Source organism: Notamacropus eugenii, chromosome 1, assembly GCF_028372415.1.
Source record: "Notamacropus eugenii isolate mMacEug1 chromosome 1, mMacEug1.pri_v2, whole genome shotgun sequence".
NCBI lineage: Eukaryota > Metazoa > Chordata > Mammalia > Diprotodontia > Macropodidae > Notamacropus > Notamacropus eugenii.
Genome location: NC_092872.1, coordinates 373,309,512 through 373,325,217, shown reverse-complemented (window position 1 = coordinate 373,325,217; position 15,706 = coordinate 373,309,512).

The window sequence follows — 15,706 nt, the reverse complement described above, 5'->3', positions numbered from 1 at the left end:
TATTATTTATTAATTTTATTAAAGTGGAGAGTCAAATAGTATAGAACTGAATGGCCATACTCAAGTCAATTTACATCTAAACTTAAACATTGGTTGACTAAAGGGCCACATATTTAGAGCTGAAAAGTGCATTATATATTATCTAGTCCAATTCTCTCATTTTACAGATAAAGAAAATAAGGCCCAGAAATGCTATTATTTGTCCCAGGTTATATAGGTATTAAGTGTCAGAGCTAGGATTCAGCTTCTTACTGTAAATGTAATATTTAGTCTATTAATTTATAAAAAAATAAAAAATTCCAAGATGAATGGTTCCAATTTTTGGAAAGAATTTAGGGACAGACATTATAGGAGAAGGTATACATAGGTTATAAAATTCATCATTGGGAGGAACAGTGTCAATAAGATCATCAATAAGATCATGAATCCTTAGGTGTTTCAAATTATGGCTTGTCATATTGTCCAACTGGATTTTGTACTATGCAAACCTAGTTTAAGAGTATCACTATACCTTGAATACTTGAGTCTACAAGTTGGACTGTTTATCCGGAAGTCTCCAAATGTACCGTATGATTGTGCTTCCCCTGCTTCACAGGGAATATACAAATCCATTCTAAATTAAACCATCATATTCAGGAAGTTTATATGACCAGAATGTAATGACTTCCATCCACTTTAGGTAAGATTCAAAGCCATTACTGAGAGCAATCCTGTAACAATAATCACGTGCTGGGCATCATGAGACAATGCGTGTAGAACTTGTTATTGTCAGCCCAATATTCCAATCGTAAATCTTTGTCATAGGGAAGGAATCATTCCTGAGATTCTCTCTTTAGGACGTTTCTTTGCAAATAATATTACTCATCAAAGCTGTCCTTTAGGTAGATAGACTGGGATTTTAATCATACAAGGTTTTCTTTTAATATGCCACAAGTAAAAAAAACACATGATGTGACAGAATGATACAGAAATCTCTAAATTAAGATATGTGTGTACATATATATGTATATATGTGTGTATATATCTATATCTTTGACCTATACATTCCCTTAAGATTTACATAAAAATATTAAAACCCTTAAAACCCTTGTTCCTAGTGTTCCAAATTATTTCTTTTGTTCCAACCATAATATAAATTGACATAATCATGACCTTTTGAAGGTGATAACAAACTGTACTGACATTATCTCTTTCAAGTTTTACAACAACATTATGAGGCTAATACTGCAGAAATTATTATCCATATTTTACCAATGTGTGAATTAGGGAAGACTTAAAGACATGGAGTGACTTACTAAGGGGAACACAGCTATAATATGTCAGAGGCAAGATTTGTATCTAGGTCTTCCTCCAATTCTAATTTGGATTGGTGACTCCAAATATATCTCTAATTACTCCCACTAGCAGACCTCTGAGGTTCCCTTCAACTGTGCATTTCCATTATTGTAAAGATTTATAGATTTTTTAGCATATAATATAGATACCTTTAGTGCATATTTTCATCATTACAAATATGAGACAGGCTGTGTCTACAAGCTGAGCTATTAAACCATGAATAGGACCATTCTAATCTCTGTGTTGGACTAAAGCAGTCAGTGACTGTGGTCTGCCTAAGATCAAATAAGATAATGTATGCAAAGCACTCTGCAAGCTGCAAAGCACTATATAAATGTTAGCTATGATTACTGTGATTACACAGTGGTGTGTTCAGAGTAACCATTCATTTTAATCTGTTGATATTCCAGCTCTGCTGATTATAACACGGTAGAGAGACTACAGCTGATTCATTCTTCCAGCTGTCATTTGGGGAATAACTATATGGCAGTTCGGCCATTGAGGCCATTTATTGACTATAGTCTGACATGTAGTCTCAACATGCATGCAGGATTTTAGGCATGACTTCCATCTTTGAGCCTCTGATTCCCAACTGATAAAACGAATGGTTAGTAATAGAAAAGTGTCAAAATGTTAGTAATAAATGATTTTGAGAAGAAGCAATCCAAGTAATCAGCTACCATATAAAAAAAAACATCATCCAAATCAGAAACAAATGATAAATTGTTACAAGAGAAACATAAACTAAATTATCTTTGAATTTTTAACTCACTGCTGAGCAATTTGGCAAAAATGATAAAAAAAAATAATCTGTTTTCACTTTTTCCTTTGTATGTATATGTGTGTTCAATGCTTGGCATAGAGTGGATATTAAATAAATACTTGTTGAATGGAATTAGATATTGGAAGGTCTGTAGAAAAAAAAGAATACTAGCATACTCTTGGTTCACCTATTCTAGAAAACAAGTTGAGGTTATGCAAAAAAGAAAAGTGATTAACTCATAGATATCTTTTGATTCATTGGTTCCGCTACTGCATATAATCTTTAAAGTGATGAAAGCAGAAAGATCTCATGTATGCCTAAAGAAACATTATGATACTTTGTAATAATAAGACAATTAGAAACTAAAAACAAAATAAGTACTCATTGAGTAACGGAAGGAGGAAATTTGGCATATACATGTAGAAGAATATAATTGTGTCATAGAGAATGAAAAATATGAGCAAATCCAGAAGAACTGAAGAATACTTGTATGAGCCTATTCAGAGTGAAGAAAGAGGATCCAAGAGGATAATGCATATACAGTGACCATAACAGTATGAAGACTGACAAAATTGAAAGATATCAGAATTCAGATTAATGTAATTGTGAATCTTTATGTTGGAACACCCTTCTATCCTCTCAGGTGATGGACTAGAAGTACAGAATACCTCATACTCAATAGATATAATGAATATATCATTTGATTTTGCTAAACTATGTGTAATGTTTACTTTGCGACAAGGGCAAAGTGATTATACATAAGTTACAGTGATAGAAATGAAATCAAACCATGGTCATCCACTGTATCCTGAGTCATTGCCAATTGTCCTGAATTTTGTCTTGCCACTGGACTTTGATGACTCTTGAAGAGAGAGTAAGGCCAACAACTTCTCACAACTATGCCTTATTTAAATACAATTTATGCACAAGTTAAAGACATTAAGTGGCATGCCAAATTGATAGGTTTGAGGTGGTATATTGGCTAATATGACAAAAAAGTAAAATGATGAATGTTGGAGGTATGTGGGAAAACTGGGACACTAATGCACTATTGATAGAGTTGTGAACTAATCCAATCACTCTGGAGAACAATTTAGAACTGGGCCCAAAGGATTATAAAACTGTGCGTACCCTTTGATCCAGCAATACTACTGTTAGGTCTATATCCCAAAGATATAAAAGGGGGAAGGACCTATTTGTACAAAAATATTTGTAGCAGCTCTTTTTTTGTGACTAAGAATTGGAGATTGAGGGGATGGCCATCAGTTAGGGAATGGCTGAACAAACTACAGCATACAAAAATTATAATGGAATATTTTTGTGCTGTAAGAAATGATGAATATCAGTACTTCAGAAAAAAACAGAAAGACTTATATGAACTGACACAAAGTGAAGTGAATAGAACCAAGAGAACACTGCACACAGAACAGTAATAATCCAAGACAATTTCAAAGGACTCATGGTGAAAAATGCTATCTACCTCCCGAAGGGGTGGGGAACTGATATTGTGTGAATGGAGACTAAAGAATGCTGTTTTCCTTCCTTCCTTCCTTTCTCATCTTTTCTTTCTTGTCATCTTTCCTTCTTCCTTTCTTCCTTCCTTCCTTCCTTCCTTCCTTCCTTCCTTCCTTCCTTCCTTCCTTCCTTCCTTCCTTCCTTCCTTCCTTCCTTCCTTCCTTCCTCTCTCTCTCTCTCTCTCTCTCTCTCTCTCTCTCTCTCTCTCTCTCTCTCTCTCTCTCTCTCTCTTCTTTCTTTTTTCTTTTCATATAACTAGGGGAAAACAAAATGTTACATAAAAGATAAAGTCCAACGGAACCCTGTAATAGCCCTGGAAAAAGAATGAAGACAGTTTAGTTTCAGCTGCTCACCAAAATGGAAATTCCAAGAGGAAATCATTTGACATCCTTCGGGAAGTCAACCTGGTAACAAACAACAAAAATTTGGTGGTTGTCATCATTTTTCTGTAGAATTCACAGAAGTGACCATACGTTTTAGCTTCAGTAATACAAAAACATGGGAGGACATTTTGGAAAAATATACGGGAAAAATGGGAAAAAAAGAAACGTCTTACATTCTATTTTTTTCCTCTGTTCTTTATAATTTAGCTCTTTCATGTTGTTATGTAATACTATGATGAATTATGAAAACATGTATATATATATATATATATATATATATATATATATATATATATATATATATATATATATATATATATATATATGAAAAGTTCACCATGGATGAAAGCTGAATTGCATGGTCTTAGTACTTGTTGTTGTTGGTGTTATTTAATGAATACATCACAGGAGTTAGAGACAATCTTGTTGAAAATTGAATATCCACAACAGAAGTCTATTTTCTGATTTTTATATTGAACACAATGGGGTAATGAAGCCATTTAAAGGGAAGAGTGACTACTTTCCTGACAAACTTAGATCATTTATAGCAGCAACCTATTGGAAACACTATTATTTAGAGCATGTAATTAGAGTCAAGGTGAATGAAAACCAATGGGTTTTATAGTTTTCTTTCCAAACCATGTGGATCATATCCTGTTATGAAACTGTTTGTTTACTCAGAAATCCTCATAACTGTCAACATTATATACAATCCTAAATTTGCCAGAGTATAAACTCATATCCCTGGTGTCTCAAACACTTTTTTTTTTATCAAAGGAATTTGTTTAATAAATGGTATAATCTATTGAAATAAATTCAAAGATGAAATCAAACAAGAAAGAACTGATCCAATAATGATCATTATTTAATGTGTTTAGATTTGGAAATAACCTTTGAGATCACCTACTGTAACAGCAATTTAAATGGGAAGATCTTTCCCATTCATTAATAGGCCCATGTGATCCACTTAAATCACCTGGAAGCCAAAATCACGTGTTGTGGGAGGAACTTGCTGAATGGGTAGGACAGGAAGGGTGAAGCAGAACTGAGAGGAAGTGAGAAGAGCAGTTAGGAAGAGGAGAGAGAGGACACAGGCAAGCAGACAGTTAAGCTCTTGAGTGTTTGTGTGTGGAAAGGCCCCTTGGGGGTTTGGAGGAAGGCTTTGGAATGGCTTTGTATCTTGCAGTGCTAATGTGTATTGACTTTTTGGCTACTATGACGGATTTGGCTGTCTGGTTTTGAGATCTAATTTTCTAGTGTCTGAATAAATGCTTTTCTTCTGCCTTCTATATACTTTGTCACTGAGAACTATGTCAGCTTATCCATAGTCACCATCAGTGACGTGAATATTGCCTTGGCAATACACCTAGTCCAACTCTTGTTTTTAAAAGATGAAGCAATAGTAGCATGTTTTAAATGCATCTTCTTAACTCCAATAAAATGAGATAGATATTGTTTTCCCCATTTTACACATCAGAAAATTGATATACTGAAAGTTTAAGTGACTTGACTAAGAGACGTAAAGCAAATGACAGAGTAGAGACTGAAATCCAGTATTCTTCCCTCCAAGACTTACTCTGGTTTTTTGTATTTCAATACAATAATATACTTTATATATAGAAGAATTTGGTTTAAGGACTCTATCAGCAAAAGTTTATTACCCAAAACATTTCATTATAAAATAAGGTGATTTCACCACTAAGATATTTCCATGGATAAAAACCATAATGTGATAAGTATTTCAGGAAAATTGCAGAATATAAGCAAGATCTCACCTCAAAGGTAGAGAGATATCAGAAACGGCTTATTAGAAAGAATGATCAATTTGAAGTCCCAATAGAAGAAAGGCTAAATTGTTTTTTTTTTTTAATTAAATTTATTTACTTAACTTTTAACATTCATTTTCACAAAATTTTGGGTTAAAAATTTTCTCCCCTTTTATCCCCTTCCCCTCCCAAACACCAGGCATTCTAATTGCCCCTATGACAAACCTGCTCTCTCTTCTATCATCCCTCTCTGCTCTTGTCTCCATCTTCTCTTTTGTCCTGTAGGGCCAGATAGCTTTCTATACCCCTTTACCTGTATTTCTTATTTCCTAGTGGCAAGAATATTACTCGACAGTTGATCCTAACACTTTGAGTTCCAACTTCTTTAGCTCCCTCCCTCTCCACCCCTTCCCTTTGGAAGGCAAGCAATTCAATATAGGCCAAATCTGTGTAGTTATGCAAATGACTTCCATAATAGTTGTGTTGTATAGGACTAACTATATTTCCCTCCATCCTATCCTGTCCCCCATTACTTCTATTCTCTTTTGATCCTATCCCTCCCCATGAGTGTTGACCTCGAATTGCACTCTCCTCCCCATGCCCTCCCTTCTATCATCCCCCCCACCCTGCTTGTCCCCTTATCCCCCACTTTCCTGTATTGTGAGATAGGTTTTCCTATCAAAATGAGTGTGCATTTTATTCTTTCCTTTAGTGGAATGTGATGACAGTAGACTTCATGTTTTTCTCTCACCTCCCTTCATTATCCCTCCACTAATGAGTCTTTTGCTTGCCTCTTTTATGAGAGATAATTTGCCCCATTCAATTTCTCCCTTTCTCCTCCCAATATATTTCTCTCTCACTGCTTGATTTCATTTTTTTTAAGATATGATCCCATCCTCTTCAATTCACTCTGTCTCTATGTATGTGTGCATGTGTGCATGTGTGTGTGTGTAATCCCACCCAGTACCCAGATACTGAAATGTTTCAAGAGTTACAAATATTGTCTTTCCATGTAGGAATGTAAAGAGTTCACCTTTAGTAAGTCCCTTATGACTTCTCTTTGCTGTTCACCTTTTCATGGTTCTCTTCATTCTTGCATTTGAAAGTCAAATTTTCTTTTCAGCTCTGGTCTTTTCATCAAGAATACTTGAAAATCCTCTATTTCATTGAAAGACCATTTTTTCCCCTGAAGTATTATACTCAGTTTTGCTGGGTAGGTGATTCTTGGTTTTAGTCCTAGTTCCTTTGACTTCTGGAATATCCTATTCCATGCCCTTCGATCCCTTAATGTAGAGGCTGCTAGATCTTGTGTTATCCTGATTGTATTTCCACAATACTTGAATTGTTTCTTTCTAGCTGCTTGCAATATTTTCTCCTTGACCTGGGAACTCTGGAATTTGGCCACAATGTTCCTAGGAGTTTCTCTTTTTGGATCTCTTTCAGGCAGTGTTCTGTGGATTCCTTGAATGTTTATTTTGCCCTCTGGTTCTAGAATCTCAGGGCAGTTTTCCTTGATAATTTCATGAAAGATGATGTCTAGGCTCTTCTTTTGATCATGGCTTTCAGGTAGTCCCATAATTTTTAAATTGTCTCTCCTGGATCTATTTTCCAGGTCTGTTGTTTTTCCAATGAGATATTTCACATTATCTTCCATTTTTCCATTCTTCTGTCTTTGTTCTGTGATTTCTTGGTTTTGCATAAAGTCCTTAGCCTCCATCTGTGCTATTCTAATTTTGAAAGAACTATTTTTTTCAGTGAGCTTTTGAATCTCCTTTTCCATTTGGCTAATTCTGCTTTTGAAAGCATTCTTCTCCTCATTGGCTTTTTGAACCTCTTTTGCCAATTGAGTTAGCCTAGTTTTCAAGGTCTTATTTTCTTCAACATTTTTTGGGTCTCCTTTAGCAGGGAGCTGATGTGCTTTTCATGCTTTTCTTTCATCTCTCTCATTTCTCTTCCCAGCTTTTCCTCTACCTCTCCAACGTGATTTTCAAAATTCCTTTTGAGCTCTTCCATGGCCTGAGCCCATTTTTGGGCTGGGACACAGAAACCTTGATTTCTGTGTCTTTGCCTGATGGTAAGCATTGCTCTTCCTCATCAGAAAGGAAGGGAGGAAATGCCTGTTCTCCAAGAAAGTAGCCTTCTATAGTCTTATTTCTTTTCCCTTTTCTGGGCATTTTCCCAGCCAGCGACTTGACCTCTGAATATTCTCCTCACACCTACCTTGCCTCCTGATCCTCCCAGCCAGCATTTGGGGTCTGAGATTCAAATGCTGCTTCCAGCCTTAGGGCTTTTGGCAGGGGCAGGGCTGCTATTCAGTGTGAGATTAAGTTCAGGTGGTCAGGTCAGGGCAGGGCCGCCTCTCAGGCTCAGTTCCCTCAGGGAGTTTATGCACAGACCTTCCACAGTGGATCCAGGCTCCCGCCCACTTGGGGAGCCCTGGTCTGCAGCCGCCTCTCAGCTTCTACCTCCCAGGGGGGGCTGAATTATGGGGGCACCCCACTCCCCTCTCGACCGCCAAAGAGACTGTCTCACCGACCCCCTTCGCCTGTGGGTGGAGGGACTTGTGCGGCCACTGGAGATCCCGTCCCTGAAGCCTGCTTGGATCTGTATCTCTCGGTCCGCCGCAGGTCTGGGCTGGGCTCCGTGTCTGCAGCATGACGGACCTTTTGCGAGAGGTTTGTAGGTCCCTCTGTGGGTGGACGGACCCGCGTGGCTGCTGGAGATCTCGTCCCTGAAGCCCACTCAGATCTTTTCCTCTCGGTGCTGCGGCCACGGCAGGGCAGCACTCAGCTTCCAGTCCCGTCGCCCAGTCCACAGCGCGAAGGACCTTTTGCGAGAGGTTTGCAGGTCTCTCCAGAACAGAAATCTCCCTCACTCCAATATTCCGTGGCCTCTGGGTGCAGAATTCGCCGTGAGTTACTTCCCTGTAGCCGTTCTATGGGTTGTGGGTTCGGAGCTATGTGTATGTGCATCTTTCTACTCCGCCATCTTGGCTCCCGAAAGGCTAAATTGTTTACCTCATTATATGTGAATAATAAAGACAGCCCCAATGCTCCGTTATGCCCCTGCTCAATGCTCTTGGCAATGGAGATGAGAGTATTCTTTGCTGTTCCTATGATCACAGTCTCATTTCAATTATTTAACAAATACTTATTGAATAAGTGCCAACTATATTATATGTTCTAATCCCTGTGCTAGGTACCTGTACTTTCTCTCCAGAATTGCAAAGAACACAGTAGAATTCCTTTTGAAAAGTGATACTAACAAAATTCATTTTGGTAACATTATGTAGTATTAGAAGTTCCAGAGGGATAGGGAAAAAGAGGGTGTTTTGCTCTATGGTCTATTCATATCCATATAATGATAGAATATTGTAAGTTCCTTCAAGTCAGAGAATGTTTTCTTTTCATATTTTTATATTCAGTGACCAACATGTTATCTGGTTGCTGAAAGTTGACTTTTAATAAATTTTCATTGATAGATTGGCAGATGAGACACATTACAAGGTAATTTCCATGGGCAAGAAGCAAGTATGTGCTTAGCACATAGAAGTATTAGTGGAGTGGAGGGGAAACGATCTTAGAATGAGAAAATTTGGGTCGATATCATAATTCTGATACCTATTAAATGTATGGCCCTTAATAAGTTATTTAAACTTTCTAATCCTCAGTTTCTTCATGAATAAAACTGGAATAATAATGTTTGTACTGACTATCTTCTAGGTTATGATGAGGAGAATGTCAGCTATCAGTACATTTGGTAGTCTATAGCCAGGCCTGGTTGCATGGCCATGCATAGTTCTATTCAATATAGATGATGGAAAATGCCTATAATCCAAGATGTCCAGAATATACAGGAATGACTAGTGATTCTCTGTTTGCAGATCCTGATTGATACTTGGAATTTTGAAACGAATGGCCACAGATGTGGATACATTTACATGTGGGAACTGCTAGCAATCAGATAAATTGTTTTCATTCATAAATAATTCCTGTACTGTCTTTTAAAACGTTTTTTTTTCTTTTCACTCTATTTATTTGAACCTTCTCTCTCCTAAAAGTTTAACACATAAAATACATCTGTGTTACATGTTACATTACCATAATAAATTTAAAAATGTAAATATACACCTATTTGATGTCTTGGTCCCTTGTCTCTCCTATCACCTAATCCAGAGATTCTCATTTTTTGTAATCTTAGGACCCTTTTTTATTCTTGAAATTATTAAGGTTCAGTTTATATGGTTATATCTATTAAAATTTGCCATATTAGAAATTAAAACATTGAGAGAATGGGAGGGAGAACAAGCATTTATTAAGCATCTACTAAGTGTCACTGTGGAAGCCTCTTTACAAATATTATTTCATTTGATCCTCATGAAAACATTGTCACTACTTCACAAAAAAACCAAATTGCTGGGAAAACTGGAAGTTTGGCAAAAATTGCCATCACACACCATACACTGAGATAAAGCCACAGTGGGTATATTATTTAGACATAAGGAGTGATATCATAAGCAAATTAGAAGAGCTTGGAAAATTTTCCCTATAGTGTCTATGGATAAGGGAAGAATTTATGACCAAACAAGAGACAGAGAGGATTACATGCATACATGCATATATACATACATGCATACACATATCCATAAAAATGGATAATTTTGATTACATTTAATTAAAAAGACTTTTCACAACAAAAGCAATATATCCAAGATTATAAGGAAAACAGGAAAATGAGGAAAATTTATAGCAAATTTCTCTGATAAAGGCCTCATTTCTCAAATATATAACAGCTTGAGTCAAATTTATAGGAACATGAATTGTTTCCCAATTGATAAATGGTCAAAAGATATAAGCAGGCAGTTTTCAGAAGAAATTAAAACTTTCTACAGAAATGAAAAATGTTCTAAATAGCTCTTGATCAGAGAAATAGGTACCAAAATATGTTGAAAATGCAGCTTCACAACTATCAGATTAGTTAACTTAACAGAAAAATAAAATGACAACTACTGGAGGGGATTTGGAAAATTGCACCACTAATACACTGTTGGTAGTGGTGTGAACTCATCCAGTTTTGAACTACGCACAAAGGGATATAAAACTGCATATCCTTTGCCCTAGCAACCACTACTAGATCTGGACCCCAAAGAGGTCAAAGAAAAAGGGAAATGACCTATATGTACAAAAATATTTATAATGGCTCATTTTTTTGTGGCAAAGAATTTGATATGGCTGAACAAATGGTAGTCTATTATTTTGATGGAATACTCTTTTACTATAAGAAGTGATGAGCAGTATACTTCAGAAAATTACTTCAGTTTTACATGAACTGATGCAAAGTGAAATGAGCAGAGCCAGTAGAATATTGTACATGGTAGCAGCAATATTGTAAAATAATTGACTGAATTACTTAGCTATCCTCAGTAAAACAATGATCTAAGACAATTGCAAAGTACTTACGTTGAAAATGCTATCTACTTCTAGAGAAAGAAATGATGCAATCTGAATGCAGATTCAAGGATTTTTAAAACTTTGTTAATCTTATTTTTTCTTTTTATATTTTCTTTTGCACAATGGCTAATATGGAAATGTTTTGCACATGTATAATATATATCAAACTTCTTGCCTTCTGCAGGAGGGAATAGGGTAGGGACAGAGGGAATTTGGAAACCAACATTTTAAAAAATGAATCTTTTGATTTGATGCAATTGGAAAAAAAAATTAAAACAACAAAAATGACATTGTGAGGTTTTAGGTGGTGTTACAATTAAAGAAACTGAAGCAAATATAGGTTGAGAGACTTGCCTCCAGGGTTACACAGCTATTAAATATCTAAGGTTGTTTTTGAACTCAGGTCTTCTTGTTTCCAGTTCCAGTATTCTACTATTTCACCACCAAGCTGCCTCATCTATAACCTGGAAAAGCTTTTGTGTCTCTGAACAACTTTGAGAATGACTGCTCTAACCCAGGGTCCACAAACTGTCAACTTGGTATTCAAAAGCACAGGTCTGATTATGTCACTGTCCCCATCAAAGATATAGCCTCAAAGATAAAATACATGTTTTTTGTTTGAGCCATTCATAATCCGTTTCTAACTTATTTGTATACTGATTTGATATTTCCTGCAATCTGCCCCCTCATTCTAGCTAAATTGGCCTATTTGCTATTTTTCAGATTTGGCATTCTAGCTCTCTATGTCTCCCATAAATGTTTCCTTCACATGTGGAACTGACCTTCCTCTTTCTGTCCTCCTCTGACTCTTTAAAAGCCCTAGTCTAATTCTGCATTCAGCTCATGTCACCTTTTATAGGAGATGTTATTTTCTTGTCCTCCTTTTGCTGGTCCTCTCCCCATCCCTCCATATACATATGCATATGTGTGTAAATATATATGTATGTGTATGCATATATATACATATATGCACATATACCTGTATTTATATGCAAATATGTATGCATGCATGCATTTGTGTCATATATGTGTAAATATGCATACACTTACACATATGTACATATGTATACATATTCTGTAATTATTACTTGTGTGAATACTGCTTCTCCTAATAGAATATAATGTCTGATGGTAAGGATGATTTCATTTTTGAGATCTTTATATCCCTAGCCTGGCATAACAAACTTAAAAAATACTTGATCAAACGGATTGAATTAAGTTTCTATGTTCATCATTCTGATTGGATATTTTTTTCCTTTCACACATTCCTTTAGACAAAGTCAGAAGATATGAGTTCAAATACAGATGACTACTACTTCTGTGACCTTAGGCAAGTCACTTAAGATACATGTTCTCAATGCCTTCATCTCTCAAATGAATGATTTAGATTTGATAACCTCTGAGATCATTTCTAGATATATGACTATGAGCCTAAGTGTCCACCATGGAGTTCTGTTGTGCTCTGGCTCTTCACTCAGGGACTTGGTTGGATGATATAGGGAATTGTCTTGTCCTGGTGGAAAATGTCTGAGTAACTAGGGCTGTACCAATAACAATTGGCAAATACTGCTCTCCATAAGCTCTGAGGAGAGCCAGAAGAAATGGCTACACCCTCTTTTGGTACTTGTTTCCAGTGCTTCCTTTCCCCTGGGCTTGGCTTCACATCACTGACTTTCTTCTGCTTTTCTGTTTATTTCCCTAAGCATGGGCCAGTGACAAATAATATTGATAAACAGCTGTTTCCAGCTTTGATGTTTACCTTGAGGGAAGAGAATATTAGAGTTCAGCATTCAGACCAATATATATACATATACATACATACATATATATATATATATATATATATATATACATATATGCAGATGACTCTTTCCAGGATAATCTTGTAGCTGAAAAACCAAAGAAAGTTATTCTCTGGATAGCCCCAAGATTTGAGTCTTGAAAATGGCTCTCTCAAGCCATTCAGCATTCAGGAAATATCGATTCAGCAGTCCCTCACAGGGCTTCTAAAAGGAGTAGAGCAAGTGTTTTAGTTACTTTGAGGATCCAGTGCGTAATGAAAGTAAAGTACTTGAAAAACTTTCCAGGGTTAAATTATATCAGGTCTCATTATTCATTGAGTTTTTCTGTATAGTCACTGTTATTATTAATTAACTTCTCCCTTGCAGAATCTCAGTACCATAGATATTGAGATATTGACTCTCTTGTTTCTATAAAATACCATTTATACTTATATAGAATTTTTTCAGAAAAGTAAAGTTTAACCACTTGGATTTAGAAAAAACTACAACAATAAAGCTTTAAAATAAAAAAAGAAGATGACTCCCTTGCTCTTTTAAGGACATAACTAGGTAACTGAGAAGAGGGATGAGAAGAAGAGGCAGATATACGACCTTTCACTCCTGGTTGCTTTTCTAGCAGTTTATCTGATAGGGATGCTCAAACTTAGTACCAAAGAGTCTCCAGCTTGGGCTATTTCACTTGAAAATTCCCTTGTAGAAAAATGGTGCAGTCTTGGACAACAATTTTCCTGAGTAAATTGGTGATATAACTGGGATGTGACTTTAAATTGAATGAGTGTCACATGTTTCTCTTATTTTGTTTTCCAGAAAGAGCATGTTGATAAGCAATAGAAAAGGAGTAAAGGGAAGGGGAGAGGGGATGAGATCAATACCATTACATAACAGATTGACTTGAGCATGGAGAAATACAATCTTATCATCTGAGATGAAAGCAAACATGTAGATATGTTTGAAGAAAGCTGAAGATTTGAAAACAGACATTGTGTAAAGAATGATGGGATGAGAAAGTCAGTAGACTGCTTTGCAGAGATGAGGGTACAGCTTAAATAGAAATTATAAATTCGACTTGCACTAATGTGATGTAATGATATAAGCACTGAACTCAGAGCTAGACTATTTCTCAAGATGGTTATCTCAGCTTTGGAGACTCTTCTAGTCACTGCTTTCCAGAACAGATTTTAACTAATGCTTCAATATCCAAAAGGCACTTCCCACATGATAGAAGATAAACTTCTGGTTAGTGCTGTCAAGACTTACAAGAAGCAAAGGATAGTCTACAAGCTTTGCACTCATCTTTCTCCTGCTTCTCCCTTCTGTTTCTCTTTCATTGCAGCTTCCTGCCTACTGCTTCCTTCTAGTAATTCATTCTTCTTTCTTTAAAAGTAGATATGGTATGAGAAAGCACACCCTCCTCAAAACACTGTTAGACATTTGTAACATCCATTACTGTTTCTCCCATGCTTTCTCTTTTAGCATCCAGAACACTAGCTTCTCTTCCATTCCCTACTGCTTTCTCAGGGCTTATCTTAGCCTAATGGAAGTTGTTTCCTCCATGGCACAACTCAAGTGACATTTCCTCCATGAAGCCCCCTCTGGACTTCCCTTAGCTAAAAGTAATCTCTCCTCAAATGTTCTAGAGCATTTTGACTAAATAAGTTCTTTGCCTCTCTCACACTACTCACATGCTATTTTACATATATTTATTTGTATACATGCTATAATTGTTTTTGGTATATTGTGTGTACCTTGAGAGCATGGTCTGTGTAATTCCATTTTCTGTTCCCACTTGCCTCTTGAAAATTGGTTATTGAATTGAACTGGAATTAATAGTCTTCACTTTCATGTGTGAAATGTCAAATGTGCCAGTTAGATATGAAGTAGAATGGAAGCACAGTTCCATTTTTCTCTTATCTATGAACAAGAAATTGATTCAGAATCCAGATATTTATATATAGGCTTTTAATGGGTCCTATTCAATATGATAGTGAAACAATGAAGGTGTCATTTGAGACCAAATTTTTAAAAATTATTATATCCACTTAATTAAAAAATTTCCACTTTAGGTGCAAACAATAGCTAATATAGCAATACAATAAATTCATTTGTACTGACATCCATAAGTCCTCACTCCAGAGTTCATTTCGTTTTCTGTAAAAATGATTATAGCAGTAGATTTTGTAGATAACTATGACTTTTGAAGGCACAATATCCAGAAAAGGATTTTTGACCTGAATGTCAAGGGAAGGGAGAACTTTCATACTCAAATTAATACAAACTGAGTATTACTTCCTGTCTTACTTAGGTGGTATTCTCTTTCTGTCACTGCCTCCTTTATATACCCTATGATTATGTTATAAAGCTCTAAATACTTAGAGGAACATCTCTAATCCGATGATTAGGAACTCTAAGGAGAATCTCCAAAAGGGTAATAATGACATGAATGAATAAGGGTGATGGAGCATTTACTAAACTCTTATTATATGCCATTATTGTACTAGATACGGGGGTACTTTTATAAAAACAATGAAACAAAGACAATTGATGTCCTCAAGGACTTTGTCTATTAGTAAAGAAAAAAATACAAATAGGGGAATAGTGGCCAAGAAGGAAGATTTCAGTTTTCATGGTAAATGAGGTGATAAGTGAGCAGATTGATATATTCTATCCAGGAATAGGGAGTTGATTTATAAGG